At 45.1% G+C, this 20,245-nt stretch overlaps 1 long non-coding RNA gene across 1 annotated transcript in view; it reads left to right on the forward strand.

Annotated features, from left to right (window-relative positions):
* The window catches only part of LOC125282052 (uncharacterized), a 95,519-nt gene that overhangs the window by 28,311 nt on the left and 46,963 nt on the right, over nucleotides 1-20,245 (forward strand). Inside the window, exon 3 of the long non-coding RNA XR_007189178.2 lies at nucleotides 1,224-1,295. This is a non-coding gene — a long non-coding RNA (uncharacterized LOC125282052). The remainder of the gene's footprint in view (nucleotides 1-1,223; nucleotides 1,296-20,245) is intronic.

A 20,245-nucleotide genomic window follows, 5' to 3' on the forward strand; every position in this document is an offset into this window, starting at 1 on the left:
TCGGTCTGGGCTCTAAGGACCCAACACAAGTCCCATGTGCTCTGTAAGTTTTCTTTGACTTCCTGCCCCCCGACCCACAGAATCGTTTTCCTCGTTGGCTCCTTCCTCTTTTATAGCACTTAGTGTTTCAGTCACTCAGCCGGCCTTGGGTAGAGGTGGCTATTAGATAGTGTCTGCTCTGTGGGGTGAATTTGCCGGCAGGCTGCTAACTCTCTGTGTCTCCGTTTTTCCTGGGCTTCTCTCTTGGACCCGTTCATACTGTGTTTGTCCTATGGGTCGTCTGTTGATCTGCAGACCCAATTCCCGTAGCTTCTTCTCCAGTTTTGTTTATTTTTAAATGAGTGTCTTCACCTCGCAGGGGTAGGCCCCCAGGACAGTCTATCCCTAATTTGGGCCATGGTCGGTGGCAATAGGCAGGGCAGAGTTCAAAGGGGGGGCTCTTTCCAGGATGCCCCAAATGTGTAGGGTGTTTCCCTTTTCCCTTACTATGTCGATCACCCGGTGAAGTTATCCTTAGAAAGAATTGGCTTGTAAAAAGATAAGAACTCTATCCCTATTCATCCCAAATAGCTTTCCACAAAAGAAGGAGACCCTTCCAGCTGATAACGCCTAGTGTTAGCTGCTGCTGCAGGGCAGACCCACGACAAGCCCACCTCCATGGCCAGGGACCCATCAGTTTGTCTTAGCAGATAAATGATGATGCATTAGCAACAGACTCCTGACATCCTGTTCCCCTGAGAAAGGGTTTGAGACTTGGGAGAAATCATGTCCTTGGTGTAAAGATATGGTAAAAAACACTGCTTTTCTCAACAGCAGGAAAACCTTGCCCTCTCATAGAGAAATCTTTAGTGTAGGTGATTCTTCTGATAAGATGCTTGGCAGGAAGGTGGGGCATCTGAGCTCTAATCTTGGCTTTTGGGGCTGCCGTCTAAGGGAGGTGGAATCAGATGATTGGAAAGGGCATGGAAAATTCCTGCCCCCCATCTCTCTCACCAGCAGGGAGTGTCTGCCACAGACATGAATTCCTTTTTTGTCTTGAAAGCCTTCAGTACTTTTATTAAAACGTAATTCTCCCTGACAGGGGTAAACTCTAAGACATTCCTCAGGTGCTATGTTATGGGTGTAGACTGTCCGTGAACTCTCTGCAAAGTCTTAACATAACATAACTATTCTATGGTATAGAATTTATTACATTGCTTTTTTCGTGGTTGTGACCCCACCAGGTGGACTGGGACCCTGGAGCACAGACAATTTATCTTTTCACCCTCGGGGCCTCGTACAGTGCCTGGCACATGGTAAGTCCTTTTATTTATTTTTAAAGATTTTATTTATTTATTTGACAGAGAGAGAGACAGCCAGCGAGAGAGGGAACACAAGCAGGGGGAGTGGGAGAGGGAGAAGCAGGCTCATAGCGGAGGAGCCTGATGTGGGACTCGATCCCATAATGCCGGGATCACGCCCTGAGCGGAAGGCAGACGCTTAACGACTGCGCCACCCAGGCACCCCGGTAAGTCCTTGATAAATCCTTCCGAATGAGTGACCAACATTTAGATGCTTCCAAGTCTAGAAGCCAGCTGAGCCAAAGAGTAGAACACAGATTTTAGCATAAGAATAGTTGTGGGGAGAGGGTCTCTACAAAGAAAAGCAAGAGGTTTCCAGGACTTTTGCATCTTTCACTCTTGGCCACATAAAACAGGGATAGTGACAAGGAGAGCTGCTTTGGCAGGGGAAACAGAAAGTTCTCAGGAGACGCCATTGGTGTTTTTTAAATGCTAACGTTCTGTGTCCTGCTGAAACAACGAGGCCCCTCCTTCTGTGACTGCGACAACTGAGCTAAGCCACTTCACCCCCTCACTCGTCAGTAGTGTGTCCTTGCTAAAGCGTTTGGAGTGTGAATTCTAAAGATACCCTGGGGATTGCTCTTTACCAAACCGAGGGGATTAATGCAGGCTGCAGGGTCGGCTGTGCCTGAGATAATGGCAACATGATTTTCTCGGGTCACATCTCCCCCCTCGAGGACGAGGCTGTGTTTCCTTGCCGACTGCATGCTGGGGGCTGAGATCGGGGTGGCTGCGTCGCCTCGGGATGGTCCCCGCAGCACAGGCTCTGAGTGAACAGCGGGGCCCCAGTCCTGGGCAGCCCCAAACCGATAGTGAGGCAGGACGGCCTCTGGCAGGATCCCGGGGCTTGGCCAGAATGTACCATCCCTACAGCAGGGCGAGGGCCGTCAGCTCAGCAGAATGTGATTTGAAAGAGCTCCCAGCATGCTGTCCAGAAGCATCTTTGTCAACGGTGTTGTGTGGGTTCCTCTGGCAACTTCCTTTCCAGGAGCTATTGCTGCCTCTGTCTGGGTTTAGTAACAACAGCAGCAACAGCTAATACTTATTAAGCACTTCCTGTGTGCTCAGCATAATTCCGAGCGACTGTAGGTGTTTGAATTCACCCAATCCTCATACCAGCTCTGGGAAGGAACCTCTATTATCATCCCCATTTTACAGCCAGGACCTGTATGGAGAAGCAGAGTTCAAGGGCCGGACCTTAGCCGTCCTCTTCCCATTTAAGAGTGATACAGAGGTCTCAGCATTTGAGTTTTCCTGGCTCCGAGGGTCTCTATCTTGCTGGCTCTGCCTCCCGATTCACTTCCCCCTTAGTGGGAAGCATATGTCTGGCAGTCGGTTCTGCCCTCTGAGTGCCCTGAGTGCTCTGTATTCATGGCCCACAAACCAGCCCTGCCTCACCAGCACCCAGTGGGCCCTTGACACCCCTAACTGGGGTCAGATGGGTGGTGCCACAGGCTGCCTGGGTCTGGGAGAAGGGAACACGATTGTGTGGGAACACCAGGTCCTCTTGCAAAAGCGGGTACTTAGCCCCAGGCGGGTTTCTATATGCAGGCACGGGGAGCACGTTTATGCTCCGTCTTGTCAACGGGGGCGCTCCCCATTTCCTGAGCCTTTGGAGAGTAAGATCAAGTTCCTAGATAGTAGAGTAACTTCTCTGAAGACGCACGTGCAATGGCTCTCCAACGCATCACTGAGAAGCCAGCTTCTCTAAGATAGCTTTGCTTGAATCCCCACCCAGCTAGCCACTCCTCCCACTCAATTCTACACCTTTTATCTTTTATCTTCTGCACCTGGCATCGTTTAACCGCCATTTCAGCCACTTCTCACACCCAGTCCTACTAGTTAATCCACACCTGACTTCACCACCACACATGTCAGCAATCCCTATTATCCTGGGTTGTATTAGTTGCTCTTGCTTATTCTTTCTCTTGTGTGTTATGTTGTTTCCGTAAGTAGACTGTAGATCAGGAAAGTCATTTATAATTTCTGTACCACCAGTATCTAGCCCAAGGCTGGGCAGAAAACAAACAGCTCAGAAATAGACTTTGCTGTTGACGAGGTGCCGTGTTGGCGCCTCACTGCATGGGCATCAAGGATTCTGGTGTTGGATGGAGGCTCTCCTTGAAACTGTGGTCTCCTCCATTGTTGTCTGCCTCTTGTCTATATAATCTATGACTCTAGACTAACTTACTTAAAAAAGAAAAAGATTTATTCATTTTATTTTGGAGAGAGAGAGCACGAGCAGGAGGGGCAGAGGGAGAGAGAATCTCAAGCAGAATTCTTGCTGAGCGTGGAGCTGGATGCGGGGCTCGATCCCAGGCCCCTGAGATCATGACCTGAGCCAAAACCAAGAGTCAGATGCTTAACTGACTGCACCACCCAGGCGCCCCCAGACTAACATACTTTTATAAAAATTTTATTTTGGGTTTTTTTATAGACTTTTTAAAAGAGCAGTTTTAGAATCATAACAAAATTGAGTAGAAAGTACAGTGAGTTCCCCTATACCCCTTGTCCCCACACATGTCTTCTTCCCTCCTCTATCAATGTCCTGCACCAGAGCGGTACATTTGTTAAAATCGATGAACCTATACTGACACATCAGCATCGCCCAGAGTCCATAGTTTGCATTAGGACTCACGCTTGGTGCTGTACATTCAGTGGGTTTGGACAAATGCATAACAACATGTATCTGTCATTACAGTGCCGTACTGAATAGTTCCACTGCCCCCAAAATCCTCCGTGCTCTGCTTAGTCATCAGTCCCTCACCCCAACCCCTGGCAGCTATGGATCTTTACTGTCTCTATAGTTTTGCCCTTTCCAGAATGTCAAAGAATTGGAACCATGTGGTATATGGCCTCTTCAGATTCAACCTTCTACTTATCATTCTTCGATTACTTCCTTTGTTAGACCTTTTTCAAATCCAGGATTTGGGTCCCTGGATATAGGGTGTCCACATAGAAAGAATACAATGGAATGCTATAAGCAGCTCAAGAGCCAGAAATTCCCCTCCCACTCCACCTTGTGTTGCAACTGTCCTTTAGGTTCAGATGTTGAAGCTCCCTTTTGAAATACAAACATACTATCTGGAAGGGATGATATGCATTATTAAACATTAACATGCCGACTCAAATTAGATGAGCAGAATAGCTAAAGGATATCATGAATTTGGGAAAATATGCTCAAAAGTTAGGCCTTATGGGAGCCAAGGAACAGCATGAGGGTCCCCTGGGTTGTTTGTACTTAAACAGTCTGGATTCCTTGAAAAGTAAAGAAAGATAAAAACAAAACAAAAACAAAAACAAAACCACATGGTATGGTGAAAAGAACACAATTTTGGGAGACAAGGGACAGAATGAATTCCCTAGTTTATTAGTTATCTATTTCTTGTTTAAAAATTAATTAATTAACATACATTTATTTATTTATTTATTTTTGAGGAGAGAGAGAGCATGATCAGAGGGTGAGGGGCAGAGGGAGAAGGAGAGAATCCCAAGCAGGAGCCCAGCCCAGAGCCTGGCACGGATCTCCACATGAGATCGTGACTTGAGCCGAAATCAAGAGTCGGATGCTCAACTGACTCAGCCACCCAGGTGTCCCTATTAGTTATCTATTTCTGTGTACCAAATTACTCCCAAAACTTAATGGTTTGAAACAATAAATGTTTATCTCACAGTTCCCGTGTGTCAGGAGTTTGAGAGTGGTTTCTGGGCAGTTCTGGCTCAGAGCCTCTCAGGAGGTTGTGGTCATGATGTTAGCTGAGGCTACGGTCACCTGAACACCTGACTGGGCTAGAGCCCCTTCCAAGATGGCTCACTCACAAGGCTGTTGGCCGGAGCCTTCAGTTCTTTGCTGGCTGTTGAAAGGGGGCCTTAGTTCTCTCCATAATGCTGCTGAGTGCCTTCACAACTTGCCTGTTGGCTTCCCGCAGATGAATGAACCAGCAGACACAGCCGCAGCCTTCTATGACCTGGTCGCTGTGTGGTCATTTCTCCATATCCTGTTTGTTAGGAGAGAGTCACTAAGTCCAGTTCATGCTACAGGGAAGAAGAATTGGTAGACTCTCTGTCTCTTTCTTTTTGAAGGAGGAGTTTTGAAGAATTCGTGGACATATTTTAAAAACCTATGTTGTGTGTCCTTACAGAGTGGACACCTGGAAAAGTGGAGAGAGAGAAAAATGTGAAGTAGTAGAAAGAATAATCTCTTTGGTATTGAAGACTGGGTTGGAGTGCCGGCTCTTCCACTCACCAGCTGGTGATTCCTAGAAAATCACAAGTGTTCTGAATCTTGGTTTCCATGACCAGAATTGTATGGCTGATATGCTTTCCCTACAAGATGCAAAGACCATTATAATGGTCTAAGGGTGAAAGCTATTTGTATATCACAAAATGCTGTGCTCCTTACGCTTTTCTGTTCTGGCTGGCTTTGTGTGTGGTTAAGGGAAGCAGCCATAGCAAAATTTATCCTCACTCAAGCTTTTCCCCTTCCCTTGCGGGCAGAACCCACCCCCCTGCCCCTTTCTCATCAGAAAGTGCAGGTCCCAGAGTTCCTACCTAGTTTTACTTCAGGATCGGGATTTTAGATTCCAGGGAGGAATTCTTGGGGTTAGTCCTTCTTGTTACACACAAGGTCCCTAGGAAGCCTGGGTGAAACCTTCCATACAAACTACAGTCCTGTTTCTTGCAGAAACAAGTTGAAGATATCTCTAATTAAGACCAGGTAGACTCTGGGGTGCCTGGGTGGCACAGCAGTTAAGCGTCTGCCTTCGGCTCAGGGCGTGATCCCAGCGATCTGGGATCGAGCCCCACATCAGGCTCTTCTGCTATGAGCCTGCTTCTTCCTCTCCCACTCCCCCTGCTTGTGTTCCCTCTCTCGCTGGCTGTCTCTATCTCTGTCGAATAAATAAATAAAATCTTTAAAAAAAAAAAAAGACCAGGTAGACTCCAATTCAGAAAGCAGATTTTGCGTTTTCGTGTCAAAAGAACATTTTTTTTAATGATTTTTTATTATATTATGTTAGTCACCATACAGTACATCCCTGGTTTCCGATGTAAGGCTCAATGATTCATTAGTTGTGTATAACACCCAGTGCACCATGCAATACGTGCCCTCCTTACTACCCATCACCAGCCTATCCCATTCCCCCACCCCCCTCCCCTCTGAGGCCCTCAGTTTGTTTCTCATAGTCCATAGTCTCTCATGTTTCATTCCCCCTTCTGATTACCCCCCCTTTCTTTATCCCTTTCTTCCCCTACCGATCATCTAGTTCTTATGTTCCATAGATGAGAGAAATCATATGATAGTTGTCTTTCTCTGCTTGACTTATTTCACTTAGCATTATCTCCTCCAGTGCCATCCATGTTGCAGCAAATGTTGAGAACTCGTTCTTTCTGATACCTGAGTAATATTCCATTGTATATATGGACCACAACTTCTTAATCCAGTCATCTGTTGAAGGGCATCTCGGCTCCTTCCACGATTTAGCTATTGTGGACATTGCTGCTATGAACATTGGGGTGCATATGGCCCTTCTCTTCACTACGTCTGTATCTTTGGGGTAAACACCTAGTAGTGCAATGGCTGGATCATAGGGTAGCTCAATTTTTAACTTTTTAAGGGACCTCCACACTGTTTTCCAGAGTGGCTGTACCAACTTGCATTCCCACCAACAATGTAGGAGGGATCCCCTTTCTCCACATCCTCTCCAACAATTGTTGTTTCTTGCCTTGTCTATTTTTGCCATTCTAACTGGCGTAAGGTGGTATCTCAGTGTGGTTTTGATTTGAATTTCCTTGATGGCTAATGATTTTGAACATTTTTTCATGTGTCTGTTAGCCATTTGTATGTCATCATTGGAAAAGTGTCTGTTCATATCTTCTGCCCATTTTTTGATTTGTTTATTTGTTTCTCGTGTATTGAGTTTGAGAAGTTCTTTGTAGATCTTGGATACCAGTCCTTTATCTGTAGTGTCATTTGCAAATATATTCTCCCATTCCGTGGGCTGCCTCTTAGTTTTTCTGACTGTTTCCTTGGCTGTGCAGAAACTTTTAATCTTGTTGAAGTCCCATAAATTCATTTTATCTTTTGTTTCTCTTGCCTTTGGTGATGTGTCATGAAAAAGGTTGCTTTGGCCGATGTCGTAGAGGTTGCTGCCTATGTTCTCCTCTAGAATTTTGATGGATCCCTGTCTCACATCGAGGTCTTTCATCCATTTGGAGTTTATTTTTGTGTATGGTGTGAGATAGTGGTCAAGTTTCATTCTTTTGCATGTAGCTGTCCAATTTTCCCAGCACCATTTATTGAAGAGACTGTCTTTTTCCCACCGGATGTTTTTTCCTGCTTTATCAAATATTAGTTGCCCAAAGAGCCGAGGGTCCATTTCTGGGCTCTCTATTCTGTTCCATTGGTCTATGTGTCTGTCTTTGTGCCAGTACCATGCTGTCTTTGTGATCACAGCTTTGTAGTATAGTTCGAAATCCGGCATTGTGATGTCCCCAGCTTTGTTTTTCCTTTTCAGCAGTTCCTTGGAGATTCGGGGCCTTTTCTGTTTCCATACAAATTTAAGGACTATTTGTTCCAGTTCTTTGAAAAATGTCCTCGGTATTTTGATCAGGATAGCATTGAAAGTGTAGATTGCTCTGGGTAGCATGGACATTTTAACTATGTTAATTCTTCCGATCCATGAGCATGGAATATCTTTCCATCTTTTTATGTCTTCCTCAATGTCTTTCAAGAGTGATTTATAGTTTCTAGAATATAGGTCCTTTACATCTCTGGTTAAGTTAATTCCAAGGTAACGTATGGTTTTTGGTGCTATTGTAAATGGGATGGATTCCCTAATTTCTCTTTCTTCAGTCTCGTTATTCGTGTACAGAAATGCAACTGATTTCTGAGCATTGATTTTGTATCCCACCACGTTACTGAATTGCTCTATAACTTCTAATAGTTTGGGAGTGACTTCTTTTGGGTTTTCCATATAGAGTATCATGTCATCTGTGAAGAGAGACATTTTGACTTCTTCTTTGCCGATTTGAATACCTTTGATCCCTTTTTGTCGTCTGATTGCTGTTGCAAGGACTTCTAGTACTATGTTGAATAATAGTGGCGAGAGTGGGCATCCTTGTCGAGTTCCTGATCTTAAGAGAAAGGCTTCCAGCTTTTCCCCATTGAGAATAATATTTGCAGTAGGCTTTTCATAGATGGCTTTTATGAGATTGAGAAATGTATCTTCTATTCCTACACTCTGAAGGGTTTTAATCAGGAAAGGATGTTGTATTTTGTCAAATGCTTTTTCGGCATCGATTGAGAGGATCATATGGTTCCTGAGTCTTTCCTTGTTGATATGATGTATCACGCTGATTAATTTGTGAATATTGAACCACGCTTTCATCCCAGGTATGAATCCCACTTGATCGTGATGGATAATCCTTTTAATGTACTGTTGGATTCTATTAGCAAGTATCTTGTTGAGGATTTTGGCGTCCATATTCATTAGGGAAATCGGTCTGTAATTCTTTTTGAGGGGGTCTTTGCCTGGTTTGGGGATCAAGGTAATATTGGCCTCATAGAATGAGTTTGGTAGCTTTCCTTCTGTTTCTATTTTTTGAAATAGCTTTAGGAGAATAGGTATTATTTCTTCTTTGAATGTTTGGTAGAATTCCCCAGGAAAACCGTCCGGGCCTGGAGTTTTGTTATTTGGAAGGTTGTTTATCACTGACTCAATTTTTTCATAATTAATTGGCCTGTTTAAGAAATCAATTTCTTCCGGTTTCAATCTTGGTAGGTATAGGTTTCCAGGAAGGATTCCATCTCTTCCAGATTGCTTAGTTTATTGGCATATAGCTGTTGATAAAAATTTCTAATAATCCTTCCAATTTCAATGGTGTTCGTCGTGACCTCTCCTTTTTCATTCATAATTTTAATAATCTGGGTCCTTTCTCTTTTCTTTTGGTTAAGTGTTGCCAGTGGTCTGTCAATTTTATTGATTCTCTCCAAGAACCAGCTTCTAGTCCTGTTGATCTGCTCTACTGTACTTCTGGTTTCTGCTTGATTGATTTCAGCTCTAATTTTGGTCAACTGCTTCCTCGTGCGTGGATTAGGCCTATCCCTCTGTTGCTGTTCCAGCTTCTTGAGGTGAGAATATAAAAACTGCATTTTAGATTTTTCTATTTTTTTGAGTGAGGCTTGGATGGCTATGTATTTCCCCCTTAGGACTGCCTTTGCAGTATCCCATAGGTTTTGGACTGTTGTATTTTCATTCTCATTGGTCTCCATAAATTGTTTAATTTGATTTTTGATTTCCTGGTTTATCGAGTCATTCCTGAGCAGGATGGTTCTTAGTCTCCAAGTGTTTGAATTTCTTCCAAATTTTTCCTTGTGGTTGAGTTCCAATTTCAGAGCATTGTGGTCTGAGAATATGCAGGGGATAATTTCAATCTTTTGGTATCGGTTGAGACCTGTTTTGTGTCCCAGAACATGGTCTATTCTTGAGAATGTTCCATGGGCATTAGAATAGAATGAGTATTCTTTGGTTCTGGGGTGTAGTGTTCTATATATATCTATGAGGTCCAACTCGTTGAGTATGGCATTCAAAGCCTTTGATTCTTTGCTTAGTTTTTGCCAGGGTGTTCTGTCTATTTCTGAGAGTGGCGTGTTGAGGTCCCCTACTATTAATGTATTTTTATTTATATGTCTCTTTATTCAGGTTAAGAGTTGGCTTGTGTATCTTGCTGCTCCCCTGTTGGGGGCATATATATTTATAATTGTCATATCCACTTGTTGAATACTTCCTTTAAGAATAATATAGTGCCCTTCTGTGTCTCTAACTATAGTCTGTAGTTTAAAATCCAATTTATCTGATATGAGAATTGCTACCCCAGCTTTCTTTTGAGGTCCATTTGCGTGGAAGATGGTACTCCATCCCTTTACTCTCAGTCTGAATGCATCTTTGGGTTCAAAATGAGTCTCTTGTAGACAGCAAATGGATGGGTCATTTCTTTTTATCCAATCTGTAACCCTGTGGCGTTTATGGGAGCATTTAAGCCATTAACATTAAGACTGAGTACTGAGAGATACGATTTTAATGATGCCATGTTGCCTGTAAAGTCTTTGTTTGTATTGGCTGTGACTTTCTGTTCTGTATCACTCTTGGGGCCTTTTTACTTTTATAGAACCCCCCGTAATATCTCCTGTAGGGCTGGTTTTGTGGTTACGAAATTGGTTAGTGACTGGCGATTCTGAAATGTCTTTATTTCTCCATCAATTCTGAATGACAGCCTTGCTGGATAAAGGATCCTTGGCTGCATGTTTTTCTCTGAAAGAGCTTTAAATATGCTCCCCCAACCCTTTCTCTCATTCCAGGTCTGTGTAGACAGGTCTGACGTAATTCTGATGCCTTTGCCTTGGTACGTGAGAGATTTCTTTGCCCTGGCCGCTTTCAATACTGTATCCTTGGATCTAATATTTGCGAATTGCACTATGACGTGACGTGGCGTAGGTTTGTCGTGGTTGAGCTTGGGAGGGGTCCTCTCTGCCTCTTGGACACGAATGTTTGTTTCCCTCGCTAGATTAGGGAAGTTTTCAGCTACAATTTGTTCAAATATCTCTTCTAAACCTCTGTTTTTCTCCACCCCCTCGGGGATGCCGATGATTCTAACATTGGATCATTTCATTGAGTCAGTAATCTCCCGTAACCTACATTCGTGGGCTTGGATTTTTTTAAGAGCAGCTTCTATTTTGGTTTTTTCCTCTATTAACCCATCCTCCAATTCACTAAGCTGTTCCTCTGCTTCTGTGACCCTGGCCGTCAGAGCCTCTAGTTTTGCTTGCATTTGGCTCATAGAATTTTTAATTTCTGTCAGATTCGCTCTCATTTCTGTCCTTAGGGATTCTATATTCTCAGTAACCTTTTCGTTAATAGTTTTTTTAATTCTACTCATCATTTTGACCATCGTTACTCTGAATTCCATTTCTGATACTTTGGTTACATCCATATCCATTATTTTTGTGGCAGAGGCCACAGACTCACTGTCTTTTCTTTGCTGGGGGGGGGGCTTCTCCTTCTTGTCATTCTGATGAGGAGAGGTTGCGGGGTTGTCCAGAGCCCAAATTATTGACTGGGTCCCAGGCCGTGCCCCTTGTTTTATAGGGATCTTAGGGATGTGGGCTTCTTCTTTAAAGATTTTATTTATTTATTTATTTATTTATTTATTTATTTATTTATGTGGCAGCCCACCAGCGAGAGAGGGAACAGAAGCAGGGGAGTGGGAGAGAAAGAAGCAGGCTCCCAGCGGAGGAGCCCGATGAAGGACTCCTTTCCGGAACGCCGGGATCACGCCCTAAGCCGGAGACAGGCGCTCAATGACTGCGCCAACCAGGCGCCCAATGACTGCGCCACCCAGGCGCCCGGGTTGTGGGCTTCTTGATTTTTCAGCCTGCCTTCTGTGTTCTGGGGGAGGGGCCTGCCGCGCCGATACTCAGGCAGCCCTGTTTGGGTAGAGTCTCCGTGTCCCCTGCGAGGGGGGATGGGGATGGGCACGCTGTGAGCCGGTATTTCCAGGCTTTTGTTCTCTGGCGGCTTTCCCTGGCGGTTTGCTGTGCCTCTTCTGAGAGAGCAGCAGCGGCCGAATTTCAGCCTCTGTCACAGAACAGAGGGATTGCGGCCCGTTCTCTACTAATGTTCTGGCCACTTTAACTCTGTTTCTGTTGGTGCTGCTCAACGCTGCAGCGTCCGGGATGTGCGCCCCACACCTGGAGTCCCAGCCCTCACTTCCAGGGCCGGCGCGTCTCTGTCCTTTGTGTTTCTAATGCCGCCAGCCGCCAGCCGCCCCGCGCGGGCTCCGGAAGCTCCCGGTCTCAGTCTGGATCCAGTGAGGGCACCGGGATTCCGGGGTTCCGCGAGATGCCTGGTGGCGCGCGCACCCGGCTCACGGTCTCAGTCTGCTGTTTTGCGGGTGCCGACCGTGAGCCCCGCCCGCTCTCCCGTGCAAGTGGCTACCGCTTCCCGGTGCCCGAACGCGGCAGCTCCCTCCCCTTCCGTTTATCTTCCGATATCTGTGCACGGGTTCATGGCTCCCCGCTTCGTACCTCAATACTCAGCGCTGGAGATGTTCATTTGTAGAGATCCAGATGCATCTTCCTGCGTCTCAGGCTGGTTCCGTGGTTGTTTAGGCTGGTCTGGTACCTATCCAGCTCGACTCGGAGGACCGGCTGAAAACGGGGTCTCCTACTCCTCCGCCATCTTAACTCCTGAACAGAACATTTTATGTTGTCTTTTCTTCCTATTGCTAAGCCATCCTGGACTTTCTGTTTTATTTACTTACATGGTGGGAAATTTTCATCAAAATGATGTAAAGACAGATTTGTCTACTGGAGATACTACCATTTTCTTTCCTTTAAACTAGCTTCCATTGCATTTCATTTCCCTTCTTTAAAGAATTCTTTGTGATTGAATCACCAGGCACTGAAAAATATGTACCTTAGTAGCTTGTGATGAGAAGTTCAAGTGATGTGTTTCTTTAGTCCAAGAGACTGCTTTCCACCTCCACCCACCTAAATGGTTTCCATGTTGGAAAGAATCTTGGAGATGGAAAAGATAGTAGGCATTCAAATTTTAGGGAGGAATAAGTGAAATCAGTTTCAGCATTGTAGTCATCTGAGAAAACGCCATCTGAAATATTTTCTAGATGTACACGTGAGAGGGGAGAAAATACACTTTGCAAATTAGAAATGGGCTCCTGCAAAGTTCATTGTAACCTTCATATCTCAACCAAGCCAAAACCATCAGCTAATCCTGTGCGGCTTTCTGCGGTGTGATGCCTGAACATAACACTATATTTTTCAGGTTCTTGGTTTATTCAGTATTTCTATTCCTTTGGAGGATGATGGGCCACAGTAGACTGAACCCAGATTATCTTTAGGGCAAATATCCCCTTGCAACCCAGCCAGAGGATTCCTATTGTCTCAGGGCATTTAAAGGTTCACAGCAAAATCAGTTCAAATCCTCTAGAAAATATTTAGTAATGGGTTATAAATATTTTTTAAAGAAACAACAGGTTAGGTGAAAGTAGAGCAAGTGAAGGATTAACATGGCTCAAATTGGAAATCATTGATTTCCTACCCAATCCCCTTTCTTTTCTATGGCAGAGACCGACAGGTGTCTTGATATCAGATCTCTTCTTCATTTACACTCTAGAATCTACAGAAATATGCTTCCAGTTTTTAGCTGGACATTAGGCCATCCAGCATCACTTGCAGCGAGGTATACCATGTGACTAAGTTCTGGACAGTGATATGTTAAGTAGAAATAGTGATTGCACTTTCCAGAAAATTTTCTTGAGAGGAGGGTTGCATGTTTTTTTCTTCTTTCTTAATGACTGGAATACAGATCTTATGGCTTGAATTGGAGCAAATATCTTGGATTGGGAGATGATATTGGAAATGGAAACCGTACGCAACAGAGTAACACAATAAAAGGCGTGTGGGTTTGCACCACGGAGAATGATGGCAGCCCTGGCACATCCATCAACTCCATACATCCAACTGGAAGGCGGTCCAGCTGGCGTCTTCATGCTACCATGTTGCCTCAGGAGCAGTGTCACCTGGTGGTTAAGAATGGTAGCTTTCAAAGTCAGGTGATTTTGGCTTCACCACTTAGTGGGTATGTGACCTTGGGCACATTGTTTAACCTCCCTATGATTATGTATTGCCATGTAACAAATTCCCCCTATTTTGCATATGCATAAATTTTAAGGTCAGAAATTCAGATAGGGTACCCCAGGGCAGTTTGTCTCTGTTCTCTAATATCTGGGGCCTTCGCTGGAAGACTCAAAGGCTGAGGGGTAATTTGACAGGTGGGGGCTGCAGTCATCTGGAGGCTCATTCACTCACTCACACGTCTGGCTGTTGATGCTGGCAGGCAGCTGGGACCTCAGCTGAGACTATCGGCCAGAGCACCTACACACGGCCTCTTCATGTGGCTTGGGCTTTTTCTATGTGATGGTTGTATTTCAACAGTGAGTGTCCCGAGAGAGAGAGCCAAGTAGAAAGTGAATTGCCTTTGCCAACCTAGCCCCAGAAGTCACACAGCATCACTTCTGCCACATTCTGTTCATTGAGATCGCTGCACAGACCCACCCAGTCTCTAGGGGAGGAGAAACAGAGGCCAACTCTTGATGGGGAAGTGACAAGTTTCTTGAAGAGATCCATGACTGGAAGTATTGTTGTAGGCAACTTTGGAAAAGAGAGGGTGCCATACTCTTTAAAGCTCCTGGTTCTTCATCTGCAAATGAGGATAATCATGTCTACCTCCTAAGTCAGGGGTGGCATTAGAAATATTTAACCACAAGTACAGCATGGACACTGACCAATCACAACAGTCTCTGCATCAGTGCATTAGTCCTGGAACAGTCCTGGATGTCCCCAGGGAAGAGGAAAGGGTGAATAGGGTGTTGTGTGCATGGAGAGGGAGGGCACTGTCACTCAGTGGTCTCAGGGCCGTGAATACATACTAACCGGTGAAGAAGCATTTCGGTAACTCCGCTGCATCCTGGCTGAACGTCAGCTCTGCTCGTACGATTGTTTGGAGGATTAAATAAGACACTGCGTATAAAGCACTTGGCACATGGTAAATATGGAATAAACAACAGCTATTAATGTCACTGTGGCTTTTTTGCTACTTTTCCATTCTAATATGTAGCATAGAAATTAAAATCTTAAAAACACGAGGTCCCTAATGCTTTCTCTTTCTTTTCACATGAGGGCACACCCCACTTTCCAAGAGCTTATAGACCATGTGAGCATTGGAGGTCTTTACAAAATAAGTGGATGACCTTTCAATGGATACATTATTCATAAGAAATAAGGAGTCTCTTTTTTTCCCCTTTTATTGGAAACCATGAGTCAGTGACAGTATTGCTCTGCCTAAGTCTCTTCAACTGTTGTACAAAGCTTGAAAATTTCCTAGATGTTTTGGTACATGTAGTCAGTGAACTGATGTGATAACGGAATAGAAACAAAAAAGTGTTACCCAGCTGTAATTTCAGAAGGGATTCCTGTGGCTTTATGGAGAAGTGTGCTTTGCACCATGGAACCCCACATCCTAAAATTAGAACAGGCTGAGAGAGACAGAGTTCAGATGTATAGTTCCTCAGAGGAACCTTCTTTAATAATGAAATTATGCTAACGGGCCTGACTCATTAGTACATTTCCTGGACAGGAATGAGCCCCTCAGGGTTGGGCTGGCGGATATGTGAATTCTCTGGAAAAATGTGATTGATGCTGAAGGATTTTCCACAATGCTGTGTGGCCCCATTTTCTGCCAAGCCACATCACTGGGAAAGGTCAAATGAAGGGTTGGCTAATGACGGTGACAGGAATGAAAGCCAACTTTAGTGTCAAGCAGCTACCCCACCATCTGGACCGAACCCCCTTCAGGGTTCTCTCCTCGGTGTCTGAGTGATCCCCTGTTCTCCACGGTTCCTTCTAGAGCATTTCTGCAGCAGGTGTAGGCTCCACACGTGGTTGGTGCTGGGGGCTCTGAACAGGAGCTGCTATAGCCGGGTTTCCTCCAGTTCAGGGATTCACCCGAGGCCACCTCGGTGATGCCAGTACTGTGGGGAGTCTCACCTTGTGGACTGAGTTGGGCCACAGTCACCCCAGCTCCGACTTACACCTCCCAAATTAGCACAGAAAAGGTGCAGTAAGGCCTGATTTCTGATTGCCCTCTCTCTCCAGGATTGGTACTAAATCTCCTAAGGTAAAGTCGGGGCATAGCTGAGAGGTGTTCTGTGGGTGGCTCCCAGAAATGCCTCTCCTCACTAACCTTCACTTGTTTCCCAGTGTGGAGCCCCAGCATCTCCTCCAGCCTCTGGGTGAGTTCTGAGCCACCCAGGCTTCTCTCTGAGGGGCCGAGCCTGCCTTTGCCCCTCTGTCCATGTCCAGCAGTCTCTGTCCCAAACACAGAATCCTTTTTCCTCTGCGAGGCATTCACCTGCTTGGACAGATATCTGGCCTCCTGGCAACTCTCGCTGGACCCACCACTTATGAGATGGGAACACATGTCTCCTCGCTCCTTTCCTGTAATTTGGAGACCTTCACTTAGCCCTGGTAATCAGAGGAAGATGAATTTTAATTGGGTTCAAAGCCAGACATTTATTATACAAGCAAATCTCATTAACCATTTGGTTAATGAAAGGCCCTAACAAAGTTAAATGTGGTCCTTCACCCATAGCTGATCTTAACTGATAGCAGATTCAGTCTGTTTTTAATTCAGCAAACATGTACAAGGGCCTGCTGCGAACAAGACACTGCACCATGGGGCCACACCGATCGTACACAGTTCCCAGCACATGGGGCTCACAGGCCAGTGAGAGGTAAATGAGACTGTTTCCACGCCGTGTGGTCAGGCTGAGATGGGAGCAGAGCGGGGCCGAAACTGTGTGCCCAACCCAAGAAGGGATCTGAAATTTAAGACAGTGTAAACCTTCTTATAAGGGTGGTTAGGAACAAGGGCAAAGGAAATGGTCACTCATGTATTTTCTGTGCCTCTGAGGATCTAGGATAGGGAGGGAATCTTGGGGACACAGTAAGCATACCTAAAAGTTCTCCGCCTTCTCCAGTGGGCTCAATGAGGTTGGTAAGGAAGACAACTTTGGAAGTGTATCCATTCAGCTCAGTAATCGTGGAAACTCAAGAGTCTGTATTTTGAAGAAACTTTACTTCAAGAATCAAGGCCAGTGTTTTTAAGATTTTTATTTATTTGTTTTAGAGAGAGAGAGAGCACAGCGGGGGAGGGATAAAGGGAGAGGGAGGGAGAAAATCCTAGGAAGACTCTACGCTGAGCTCAGAGCCCGACACGGGGCTCGATTTCACCATCTTGAGATGACCTGAGCCAAAATCAAGAGCCGGAGGCCCAATGGCCTGAGCCACCCAGGCGTGCCAAGGCCAGTGTTTTTCAAATGTTTTCAGGCTATGATTTTTACAACATGATTCAGTAAACATCTATATTTAAAAAATGACTTCCAGCTGAAAATCGTTTCACGAAACAATATTGCTCATAATGTGTGGAACGCACTTTATTTTCTCTCTTTTTCTTCTCCCTCTCTCCTTCCCTTTCTCTCTCGATGGTTACTACCCACTAAATTGAGCTAACATATTACTAATGAATTTTGAAAGCACAGCTCTAGAACACTGAACCAAAAGTTTTGAATTGCCAACCATGCCCTCATAGCAGCTGTGTGACTCATCATTAAATGTTATCTTTATATCTTTGTATCGTGTCCACAATAAAGGCAGTTTAGAGCCCAAGGTCGAGGTGGGATCCCTGGCTGGGTGACGTTGGCTCACCTGAAGCACCATTCTGCTCGCTTCCATTGGGGGAATTTCTTTTTCTGCCTGTGGTCGTCGAAGCTTGCAAGATTACCCAGAGCAGGCGGTTGGTCTTGCTGCATCCTGTAACAACTTTATTCTATAATCCTCAGAGCTTCCTTGACACAACAAACCTAAACACTTGGAAATTACTTCAAATTGCATTTGGAGCTATTTTAGAAAAATCAACCTCAGAATCAGTTCATGCTCATAACGAATACTCCGCTCGTGTTTAACACCATTTCTTGGGCTTGAGCCTCCGGAGTGGTTAGAAAAAAACCCCTCAGTGTGGTGTAATGGGGGTAATACCAGTTCTGCTCTCACGGGAGAGTGGGGAGGAGTGAACGGTAGGGTGACTGTAACTTACTTCGCAGAGAGCCTGGCTTATGGCCGCTGTGCAATGGCAGCTGAGGGTCACTGGTGTTACCATCCACACCACTGCAAGCTCATTGTCTCGCCCACCCTCTCACGTCAGCAGTTCCCGCCCATGGCTCCCGGAGACAGTTTTGCTGACTATAGATACTTGACATTTTGAGACTTCCTTGTTTAGATCCTACTTGCTTCCTCCCCAGGTGATCTCCTTCACTTGTGGAAAGACAGAAGAAAACTTTTACAATAACAAGGAAGTGGAACTTCCCTGCTCTTTAGGAGGGTACGTAAGCAAGGGTGCCAGGCTCAAACTTCCCATAAATGTCTTTATTTGAATTTTCATGGGGATGTCCTCCATGTAGGAGACTCGCCCCTAAGTGAGAGATAGTGAGAGAAGACTCTTAAATCTGCCTGAAGTTGGACTAAAGAGTGACAATACTGATTTGTGATTTGGGGGAGGGGGAATGGAGAAAGATGGGGTTCTATGAATAACTGAAATCTGGAGAGCATTTACTATAAAGCATTTATTGTGCACCTACTGCTCACATTGCCTTACGTCAAAAAACTGGAAGACTTAGTCTTCCAGAAACCTGCCATCTAACCGACGGTTAAAATAAATGTGTATGTTCACATTTAAAAATAACCCAAGAGAACTCATGGGCTGTTGGATAGTGGCATTCCATGTCTATGACATGGTGCAATGTGCTGTGACTTCTAGGCATTGTGCAAACGGGAGGTGGGACTGGAGCTGTGTTCTCCTAGGAGTGAACTCTAGATAAGTGAACAGGACAGTGAAGAAGTCTATACTGTGGGGGCTGGGGGGAGTGCTCTTGGGAGAAAGTGGGTGTCAAAGTGGAAATGGAATGGAGCACAGGGGTGGGTACATGTAAGCAAATAGACTGAGTGGTTGGACGGGGGTCGGATTGTACTCGAAGACCAAGATGCCTCATTTTATCCAGGTGTTTCACGTTCCTGCAACAAGCCTTTCACCAGAGTTACTAACAAATAATGAAAGACCAATGGGCAAGATTAAGGTAAACTGATGCCCTAAACATAGTCAACAATGGTGCCCCCTTGGCCCTTCCATTGCTTCAAATAAAGGGTCTGTTACACAAATCAGTGGTTGGAAGTGAAACACTCATGCCATGAGAGATGGAAAAAAAAATGAGATATCTGACAACACCTTCAAACCAAACTTGAGTCCCTGTGCCAAAGAAAATGTTTTTTTTTTTTTAAAAAGATTGTATTTACTTATTAGAGAGAGAGCATGGGGGGAGGGGCAGAGGGCAAAGCAGACGCCTCAGTGAGCAAGGAGCCCACACGGGGCTTCATTCCAGGACCCCGGGATCATGACCTGAGCAGTCGGCAGATGCTTAACTGACTGAGCCACCCAGGCGCCCCAGAAAATGCCTTTTTAATGATGCTGTTAAAGGTGAACATAGGCAGATAAAGACAATTATTAAGACATTCCACTCAAGTCAAGAATGGCAGTGAAAGAGTTAAGGGCATCAGCACTAGAAGGAAAACTCCAAGGTGCCCCTTTCCCTTGGGCAATTAAGTAGTGCTTATTTTGCCTAATAATCCAGGGCTGGAAAGAACAAGGGGAAGAAGAGAGGGGAGTGAAAACTTCCCAGCTGTAGGTAAGGCTAACTTGAAGGGGATAGCTGAGCTCCTTGAGGCAAGGCCCTTGTCTTATTCATCTTACTCTGACCCTGACTCTAAAACCTGTCACATGGGATTCAAATTAACAAACATTTATGGACTGTCTACTATGTGCCCGTACTTGGAAGTAGGAATAAAATAGAAGCGAGACCGAATCTTGCCTTGAGGGTACTCATAACCTGGTAAGAGAGGTAGATGTGCGAGGAGGTTAAACATGGTATGATAAAGTCAACGAGCGATTATTCACAAATAAGGTAGCCCCAAGGAGGTGATATGTGGGCTGGCTCTGAAGGGGAGGAGGAGGCGAGGAGTTTATGTGTTTTAAAGAAAGGACATTGTAGGCAAATCTGACTAGAAATTGAAGGAGATCAAACATGTTTGTTGAATGAACGAGGAAGTGATTGAAGTACGTGTACCCAAGCATAGAGTATACAGACCTGGGGGGGGCAGACACACAGTCCAAAGAGAGAGAGAGAGTTTATTGTTTGTGGTAAGTTTTGTACACAGGGAA

This window comes from Ursus arctos, unplaced genomic scaffold, assembly GCF_023065955.2.
Source record: "Ursus arctos isolate Adak ecotype North America unplaced genomic scaffold, UrsArc2.0 scaffold_20, whole genome shotgun sequence".
NCBI classification, from domain to species: domain Eukaryota; kingdom Metazoa; phylum Chordata; class Mammalia; order Carnivora; family Ursidae; genus Ursus; species Ursus arctos.